Source organism: Gymnogyps californianus, chromosome 8 (assembly GCF_018139145.2).
Source record: "Gymnogyps californianus isolate 813 chromosome 8, ASM1813914v2, whole genome shotgun sequence".
NCBI lineage: Eukaryota > Metazoa > Chordata > Aves > Accipitriformes > Cathartidae > Gymnogyps > Gymnogyps californianus.
The window spans coordinates 5,892,309-5,902,074 of NC_059478.1; positions in this window are offsets into that span (position 1 = coordinate 5,892,309).

A 9,766-nucleotide genomic window follows, 5' to 3' on the forward strand; every position below is an offset into this window, starting at 1 on the left:
GTTGCCCTCCTGTCCCCTTGTTGGGGGGACCAAAGCTTTGAACCCCAACCTGCAGGGAACTTTTCCAGGATAAAATATCTGTCTCCAGATTTGCCAATATCGATGACAGAAACATCAGTCTCTAAGCCAGCATCACTGAAAGCTTTTTCTGTCTAACCGAAGACCCAGCAGCTGCTTCCCCTCTCCCCCCTGCCAAACAAAGGCTGCCATAAACAAAATGCTTCAGCCCTGCAAAGAAGGGTGGGCCTGGAGTGACATCCTATCGGATTTCCAGGCGGTCTTTCTGAAGAGCTGAAAGGGATAAAATAAATTCTCCGCTGACTCTCTGTCATGCCCTGGCTCAGCTCTGAGCTACGCTGGGTTTCCCAGAAACCTGGGAATAACTGCAGTTACCATGTCGGTGGCCCAGTCTCCTGTGTTGCTTATTGTTGTGCCTAATCTTGAGATTCATTAGAGCCTGGGTCCTGGAAAAAAGCTGTCTGGGAAGGGAGACCACAAACATGCCTGTCTAGTTCCCTTCATAGAGGAGCTTGGGGGGAAGGCTCTCCGTTGCAGCCTGGCATGCCTTAAGGGCTGGCCCACCACCGAAGGGCACAGTAGCTGTCGTAAACTGTTCTGCTCAACCCTGTCTGAGCTTATAAGACTACTAGAAACAGCAGCTGAAAATGAAATAAATTCTTCACAGACCTTTCCTGAGGCCATTAACTGCACGTCCTCTACCAAAAATTTCCACGATCCCTTTACTTAAGGGCTTCTCTCTACAGCAAACCACACTACTTACTGAAATACTAAGTAGCTTCAGATGTCTTAAGGCCTGGAACGGACGTCAGATTATTATCTGGAAATGAATGACCATGTTCAACTCCCCTGGTTTGGGTTCCCCATGTCATTCTCTGACTAAAGCTGTGGTGACAGACTCTACCACAGCCCTGAAAAAAACAATAGCATTTGCAATTATGCCCTGATGCTTTACAAAAGAATTGGTGTTTGTGTAAAGCTATTTCTTGTCCTGTCATTGTTTTATCCTATTTGGGTAAACTAGATAGTTTGTATGAGAGATTCAATGTTGGAAGCAGACACAAAACCAAATTTTCCTTAGAAAAGTTGAAACAAGATATTTAAGAAGGAGTTTTCCATGAGGGGAAGGTATCCTGAGGTAAAATGAGCAATGCAGAATAATTTTTACGGGATCAGGAAGAACACTAATCTGGGGAAAAATGGTAGCTTGCTAGAGATGTGATATTGCAGCAGATAAGTAACAGAAATCTGGACATACAATGAGGTGCAGATGAGAAGCAAATTAGAAAACCAGTGAACAGAAGCCAGTGGAGAACTATCAAGTACTGTTCATAAACCTGCTGTGACAGAAAGTTCACAGGCAAGTGCTGCACGTCATTACAAAATACTTGATCCAAGTCAGTTAGGTCATTCCCTTCAAGTGGGATAACGCGCTTATTCTGGGGCAAGCTGGTAGAAAGGATGGAAATCTGTGACGGGGAAGAAGGGAGTAACAGGCAGCGTGCGTGAGAGGCATCTCTATCGTCAGGTTTTTCAGAGGCATTGAATGCAGTTAGCCCCAAGTAGGAAGGAATTTCCTTACCCTACCTATGGATTGAGGCTTTCTACAATGCTCTTTGTATAATCGTGTCGTGTATAGAAAACAGGACAGCAAGAGGAACTGCAAGTTAATCCCCTCATGACCATTCTGTGCGCTGTCTTGCACCAGAGATACCAATCAATACTAGCAACCACATCTGCCAGGCCAACTCGCACCACGCAATCCTTGATCAGAGTGCTCTGCGGGGATCTCCTGGAGTAAGGGAGTCCTCGGGGCAGACCTGACAACAGTACTGGTGTGCGTTCGTCCTGGGGAGGGCTGAGCAGCCCTTCTCCCAGCCCCGGATGCCCTCGTCTTAGGTGCTGTACAAACACAGCTGCTGGGGGCAGGGAGAACCATGAGCAGCCAAGGCTTGTGTACATATGTTGATGGAGGAGTCCATCCAGGTCAGTCCTAAATGAAGGACTTCACATTTGTTTAGCTTGACCCGGCTTGCTCTGCCTGAAGCTTCTCTCTGACTCAGCCCTACAGTTAAGGGGTAAACACAACAGGCAGTGGATGTGTGTGAAGGTAAAAACGAGGGGAAATGAGACACTTGAGCTTTAAAATTAAGACAACCCCAGAACAGGAGACGCTGCTGTTCCTCAAACCTGAGTTATCCGCAGTAAAGCTGTGGTGTCTGGTCTTCTCTGTGTTAAAGATAGCTCATGTGAGGTTGCTTCACCCCAGCCACGGAGTCTGGGGTGGGAAACACAACCCAAACCCCTCTTCTTTTAGCAGAGCAGAATCCCTTTAGCAGCAAAGAAATCCAGCTGGGTTCCCCTCGGGGAAACGGGAGCGCCGAGCCACAATGCACGCAGTGACCTGTGAAGGCAGGGGCACAGCCGGCGCCCTGCGAAGCTGGGATTTCTGCCTCCCCTGCCACAATAACAGGGGGCGATTCTCCCAGGCCAGGCTTCGGGAAGGAGAAGGCGACTGGCAGAGGGGTTTTGGTGCTGCTGTGAAACAAGTGCCACGAGGAGGGCCAGGCTGAGGAGGTCCTTTGTGGAGGAGAGCAGAGATGAGGGGAGCGTGGGTCTTTGATGCCCAGATGCGCACCCTGCAGTTAGCGGAGAAAGCAGCTGCCTAAACCCATGCCTGAGGTGGCGGGAGGGAGCGGGAAGAGGAAAACCTGTTCATTTTCAGCCCTAAACTGGCGTCAACCTTCTGCTAGGGATGAACGTGGGGGGCAGCCTCGGGCGAACCCCCAAGCAGGGGAAGGCCCTGCTCCCCCATGGTCCTTCTGGTGATGCTGGGAAGCCTCCTCAGGCGTCCTCACACACACAACCCCCCCCGCACACCCCCACCCCCGTCGGCCTTTTGTTAGTGCCAGGCCGCTGGGGAGCGGGCAAAGCGTCTGGTCCTCGGGGTAAATGTGGGGGAGACACGACACAACCCCCTTCGCAAGCACCTCAAGACGGAGGGAGGGCAGCGGGGGGGGGACGGGACGACCCCGAGTCCAGGCTATCCCCTGCACGAACCAGAAACCTGCGGGGAAGGGCGAGGGGCCGTCGCTCCCCTGAGTCGACCGCCCGCTCCTCAGCGCGGGTCCGGCCGCCCTCTCCCTGCCCCTGCCCCGCGCAGGCCCGGGGCGGCCGGGACCGGCCCCGCCAGCTCGGAGCGCCCCTCCTGGCCCCGGCCCCGGCCCCGCCGCGGCTCCCTGAGGGGAGGGAAGGAAGGAGGGAGAGAGGGGAGGCTCCGCCGCCGCGGGCCCACCCGCCGCCGCTTACCTTAGCGCCGAGGGGGGCGGCGGCGGCGGCGCTGAGGAGGAGAAGGAGGAGGAGGCGGCGGCGGCGGCGGGGAGCGGCGGCCATGCCGCGCTGCTGCTGCTGCTGCAGCCGCCGCGGAGGAGGCGGCGAGGCGGCCCACCAGCGGCGGTAGCAGGAGCAGCCGCCGCCGGAGCGCGGGCCGGCATGGCTGAGGGAGTTAATGACTTTACAACCTGCCGGGTGGCGGGCGGCGACCCGCGGCGCGGCCGCTCGGCGGGGGATGGGGCTGGGCTGGGGGGGGGCCGGGCGGCTCCTCAGGCCCCGCCGCCCCGGGGCTCGGCCCCGCGTCCCGCCCGCAAGCTGTGGGGCAGGCAGGGGGGCGGGCAGCCTGAGCCTGGCTCCCTCGTACCGCCCTGCCTGCGGCCGGTCCCAGCGCCCGGCCTTTCGTGAATTTCTCCCGCCGCTTTTCGGAGCTCGTTCGCCGCCCCCGCAGCGGCGTGACACAGCGAGCGGTCCCTGCCGAGCCACCCGCGGTTCTCGGGCTGCCCCCAGCCCCACGCAAACCCCTGGCTCCCACGCGAAGCCCTCCGTTCGTTTCCTCCTGCAGAAAAAAAACATTTGCTAGCCACTTCATCTTTCCTGCCCTTTCCGGGCAAGCTCTGTTTTTCAGTGCATCATCCCTTTTGGCCCTGCTCACGCTCGGAGGGCAGCGTGTGCTCCGTGCTGGGAAGGAGGGCAACGTCACCCAGGACACGGAGAGCTGCTCTTGCTGGCACCGTAGATGAATCGTGCCTGCACGGTGAGCCAGCCTGATGACCTGGTCCTTACTAAGAGAGGCTATATAGTTGCCCCAAGGCCCCAGTTCTCAGCCACGGTTTGTTAAGTCACACGCCAAAGCCCAGCTTAAGTCTCACGTGGAAGTTGTCCTCCACCACCTCAGTTCGTGCGTCCTGTCTTTATGCAGTAACTGCAAAAAGCACGCTGCAAAATCAGACCGCTTGAACCTACTCGCAGCAGCCTGCTCTCTGCTTGAGGCCGCCTCAGAAGATGCAATGGCACCTCAGCAGCCCCCATAAGCTCTCTGAGACTTTCCAGGCTAAAGGAATCTGTCGATCCCCGTCTCCAGGTGCTGCTTTCAGGCTGGCACACTGAGACAGTCAACTGTGCAACTGAAGAGGAATGAATTGGCTTGCTGGTACCTTCCCCCCTCCCTTCTGGATCCCCCCCCTGCTGTGCTTGTGATCAGAAGGCAGCTCTTGGCGAGATGCTGCGAGTCTCTGTGCCGGCACACCTCGGCCCTCCCGGGAGCCGGCTGCTGCGAGGCATGGACAGAGGCTGTGCAAAAATGGCATCAGGTGTCCCCAGCCTGGGGCAGGCATCTGGGGAGCAGCGGTTTCTGCCTGCCAGATGTGCTGTAATTAGTGTGGGAAGGTGATCCGAGTCCTCCGCACCTCTCCCCCACCAAGGGTTTCAGCCTCAAGGTGGAGGGAGGGGAGAGGAATGATGGAGGGGTGTCAGCAGGGGGGAGCGACTGGGGATTCCTGATCAAAGCTGTTTGCTAGCAGGCAGGGGGCAAGGGGAGGAGGGGGGCGATCTGCTTCTGACCCATCCGGAGAAAATGAGGGTGAGGAGCGCTGACAAATAACATGGTTGCGCCATGAGCTGCCTTCTACAAAGGCAGGGGGGAAAAAAATGCTTCAGAGTCAATTCTTGGCTTTCCTGCCCTGCTGCAGCCCTGTGTAATGTTCTGCTGGAGCCAGCTCCTGCCCTGCAGATAAGCAAAGCTGCGGAGAGGCACAGAGGTGGGGGAGAGGCTGTGCCTAAGAAGAAAAGGGGGGGCTAGCTCCAGCTGAGCGAGGGAGTCGGTAGCAGTGCGGGTCTCGCATGAGTTTCAGTGCGTCTGATCATCTCCAGCCCCTCTCAAAACCAGTGTCTGAGCCGGAGCCCTGGGAGGCAGAAGCAGGCTGTTGAGTGCCGCTCGCTGCAGAGACAATTTGGGGAGGGGGATCTGCGTGTGAGGCGCTTAGGGAGCGTGACGGGCCAAATCGAGGTGGCCTGCGATGCCCTGCCCTCCAGGGTCCCTCTGTGCCCCCTCTCTCCTGACCTTTCTTGCTAGTCCTGCTCTCGTCCCAGAAGCACAACTCCTGAGCCTCTTCTGCTCACAGGGGTGATGCAAGTGCGGTGTGGAAGGCAGCAAGACAATGCTAAAATGCTGCTTGCCATTTTACATCCTGAGTTTAAGCACTGTGGTTGTTTTCTTGACGTTCAGAGGAGATTTTGAATACTCTCAGTCACTGTAGGAGCAAGGGTATGGGAGATAAAGGTTCCCTCACAGTCTTGAGACCCCTGCAGGTAACCAGGGTATGGAAAGGTTACATAGTGCTATTGAACCGATTAATACATTTAAAACCTTGCTAACAAAACCATCACCAGCCACCACAACCAGCTTCCAGTCTTGTAATCGTTTGTAATCCGCCTTTCCCAATTTGTACTTTTTTTTTTCCCCCTACTGTCTTTATTCAGACCATAAAGTAAAGTTGCCACTTTCTAACTGGGCCAACCGGTTCTGCTGTGGTCTGTATTACATGCGTGAGCAGGCTGAGCTCTGCATGTGCAAGCAGTCCTTTGTGGTTTTGCATTCAGCCCTACCATTACAGGGGGGTTTCCCCAGTTGCTTCCCAGTTTCACGTGCCCTGTTAACAGAAAGTAGGTCTGTAATACCACCAGGGAATGTTTAAAAGATTCACAAAGGTTGAGGATCTCTTTATTAGCATCCAAGCACCAGAGCCACGTGGTTTCATCCTAACAGTCTCTCCATAACCAGAATTGAGCTGGGGCCAGCCAACGTGTTTCATTGTAAGGGCCAGCCACATTTGGACACGTGGGCTGCTTGCAGGGGACTGATTCGTACTCATCCCCTGTCCTCTGGAAGTTGCCTAGGATTATTTCAACCTCCTGGTTCATTGAAACGGGTTTCATCAGCCAACCGTTTCTCCGAAAAGCTTCCAAACGCACTCAGGAGGGGATTCAAAGCGTATTGCCTCTGGAAAGGAGGACTGGTGTTTGTGGCTGCTGTTGCAGCAGGTCCTGCAGGACTGGAGTAGACCATCCTCTAACACGACCTGAAGGGATTTATTCTGCTCACAGCTCACTTGCAGATGTCACAGATGGCAGCCGTCTTCCCGTGGGCAAAGTCCTGGGATCATAATTAAAGAGGATGAGAGTTTAGAAAAATGCATGTGAGAGACTGGCCTGGAGTGTAAAGGTCTTTGGACACCTCTTTATTTCTCTGCGTGTGTGTGTTTTCCTCCCATTGACCAAGCTGCTGGAGGGAGCCTGTCTTTGACAGCAATCTTGCAGGATGTTGCACTGGGTTTTTAGTCCATCCCTCTGGCCAGACAGTCCCAGTAACTCAGTTGGCTTTACCTGGTGATTGCCCCAGCACAGATGCCCCTTCCTGGCCCTGGGAGCAGAAACAACAACTGGACTTTGCTCTCCCTGTGAGGAGGAACCTGTGCAGTCCAAGGCTCCCCTCTGCAGACACAAGCTCTGACCAGGGAAATGTCCGGTCCTTCTTTCTACCTCTCTGAGCAGCTCCAAGAGTTCAGCTCTGTTAACATAGAGAAAACAGTGGCTTCGTTCAGCTCAAGCTGTAATTGTGGGAAGAGGCCAGGTCTGCTCCTCTGTGGAGATCACCATGACCAGAAACTGCTTCCCGGAGATGCCTGAGTGGTCCCCGGGCTGCTGGGGCAGAGGACGGAGCAGACCTCAAAGGATGTGTAGTGTGGGGAGGCTGTTTCCATCCCTCCTGTCGAACCATGCTGCTGCCTCTGCTCTGGCTCTGAGAGGATCCTCAGCTCTTGAGTGCCCTCGCGAGGGATCTGCAGAGCCCTCTCCTCGGCCTGAGCATAACTGCGCAGTCCGGCCAAAGCGGGGAGAGGCCAGCGGGAGGTCTGCTTACGGCTTTGCCCCCCCTCCCCGTGCTGGGAACACACTTGCAAGCTGTATTCTTCGAGCCTTTTCATTGCAGGCTCTTGGATCCGCGTCCCACAGGCTGAGGCCAAGCTCTTTTGTGCAATTCATTGTACGGCTGCTTCCCCTAGAGAGGCGAAGGGGGGGGGAAATAAAGCAAGTTTTAAGCTTCCAGTATCTCCAAATCTCTCTTACAATGGAGGTTTTGTAGGCCTAAAAGTGACCCCCGAGGGAGCAGCCCTGCGGCAGCGGAGCCTGCCAGTGCATGGAGCTGCAGGAGGGTTAAGCTGTGGACGAGCTCCCAGAGGTTAAAGCTCAACAGGAGAGACGTGGCTCAGCTGGGTTCACTACCTGTCTCTTTGCGTCCTGCCTTCTTCCAGCTTTAGTCTGTGCTGGTGCAAAGGGGTAAAAAGAGATGTGGCACGATGTGCCTGTCACAGGGACAGGGATGCTGCAGGTAGAGCAGGGTGGCATGCCAAGCCTGTGCAGCGCTGGCTGGGCCACTCGCCTTTAAATGCTGGGGACGACAGGTTTATGTCAGCTCGCAAGGCAGCGGCACGCTCACGTGTATAATCAGCGCTAATTTTGTGGCGGAGCAGTCCAGGCTGGCCTTCCAGGGCTGGTTTTGCCCCTCGGGTGAGCTGCTATGTAATTTTCAAGGTAATTTTTAGGGTTGTTGAGCGCCCTGTGGCAGCACATCCTTCCCTGCAGAACTACTGCTGCAGAGAGCGGGATTTAAAAAAAAAAGGGGGGGGGGAAGATAGTTGGGAAGGGGGATGCATTGTTTAATAGGCCAAGTAGAATAAGCATAATTTGTTTATTTTTTTGTACCTGAGGAATTGAAAAAGAATTTAGTTTTGGCATTGACGTAACAGCAGGCAGCTGATAAGCTCCAGCCAAACCCACGGCTTTGCCGTGCTGGGGTGGTGTGTGATGTGCAGGAAGAGATGCTCCCAGAGAGATTATGAACTAGGTGCATGGGTGACAGTTGATGGGTGCCCGGGAGGAATAATTTATCTGTAATGCTGCAGAGCTGGACCATGTCCTGCTCCGTCCTGGTCTTGTGGTGGCCTGTCGCAGCCGTCGGAGAGCTGATGGGAAGGGGGAGCTTTAGTTCCTCCGGAGCTGCCATGGGTGTATCCGCTCTTGGCTGTGCCCCATGTCCTCTGCAGTGGTCTCCCTCGCCGGGGGCTCTGCAGGTGCTGCACCCATGCCCTGGGGAAGCACACGCCGGAGCGCAGCATTTCTGAATTAACTCACAGTCTGGGAAGAAGAAGGGAACCCAAAACCCTGGCTAGGAGAAACCTTGCTGGGGGTCCTGCTGTCCCCCCTGAAGGGACTCCAGGGCCAGCCCTGCCAGGGTGCGGGAGGGAAGGAGATGGTGTGGAAATGCTGCCGCTCGGCACGGCGGGTGGGAAGGTCGGCCTCGCGCCTCTGCGTCGGCATCTCTCCCTTTCGGGGCAGCGCTGCTCGGCCATTTCAGGGACTTGCAGGAGGCTCTTCCTTGGTACATATTAAAGATCCTTTCTCTGAACGGGCTGCAGATTTAGCCCCAAAGTTTATGGAGGGGTGCAGTCACTGCTGAGCAGCCTCTGGACTTGCCTGCCCTGGCTTCTCTGCCTTTCTTCAACAGCAGGCACCACTCCCACTCTTGATTCAACCTGGTTTTTGGAGCAGGTACAAGGATGACGATGCTATTTACCAACACAGATCATGGTGAGCACGTCATCTAGAGGAAAACCACCGGTGCACCCTTCTGCCTGGAGACACTCTTGGAGCTCGTTCAGTTGCTCCCTCCAGACTCACTTTTGAATTCATGTGCAAAGACTAAAAAAGCAGCCTGGTTTTGGCATCCAGCAATCACCGCACCTGGTGACACCGGATTTTCATCTGAATCTTTGGGCTAGGACGAAATCTTGTCCTCTCACATCAGACAACAGGAGATGAGCGATGTTAACTTCTGGGAATCGATCACATGAACATCTATTTGAAAACAGATGCCAATGTTATGAGTATTTAGCTTGCCAGGGCCTGGACAGGGACTGAAGAAAATCCAGAATAACAGGGTAAATCCTCTTTTTTTTCAGCCCTCTCTTTGTTTAGGCCAGAGCTGGGCAAAATAACTTACCACAAACAAAAAAATTTGTGTGTGCTGAGGTGGTGTGACATTGGGTGGAACTGATCTGATCAAGGGTGTTGAAATGAGAAATATTTGCTTTCTGTATTTCTAAAATATTTCAGTTGTCAGTGGATTTCAGTTTAATTATTATCATTAAGTATTATGCAAACCTCAGTATGTTTCAGTCTGGGTTGAATTCAGCAGCTGTTTGGGGGGTTGTTTTTAGTTTTGTCTTAGTTGAAAAAGCTGCAAATGTTTGCCCCAAACAACTGAGAAAAAGGAGTTTTTTCAGAAAAAGCAAATATTCACTTTGTTTGCAGAACTACAGCCCTGACCTAAATAAAACTGTCCAATATGATGATCTCTTTT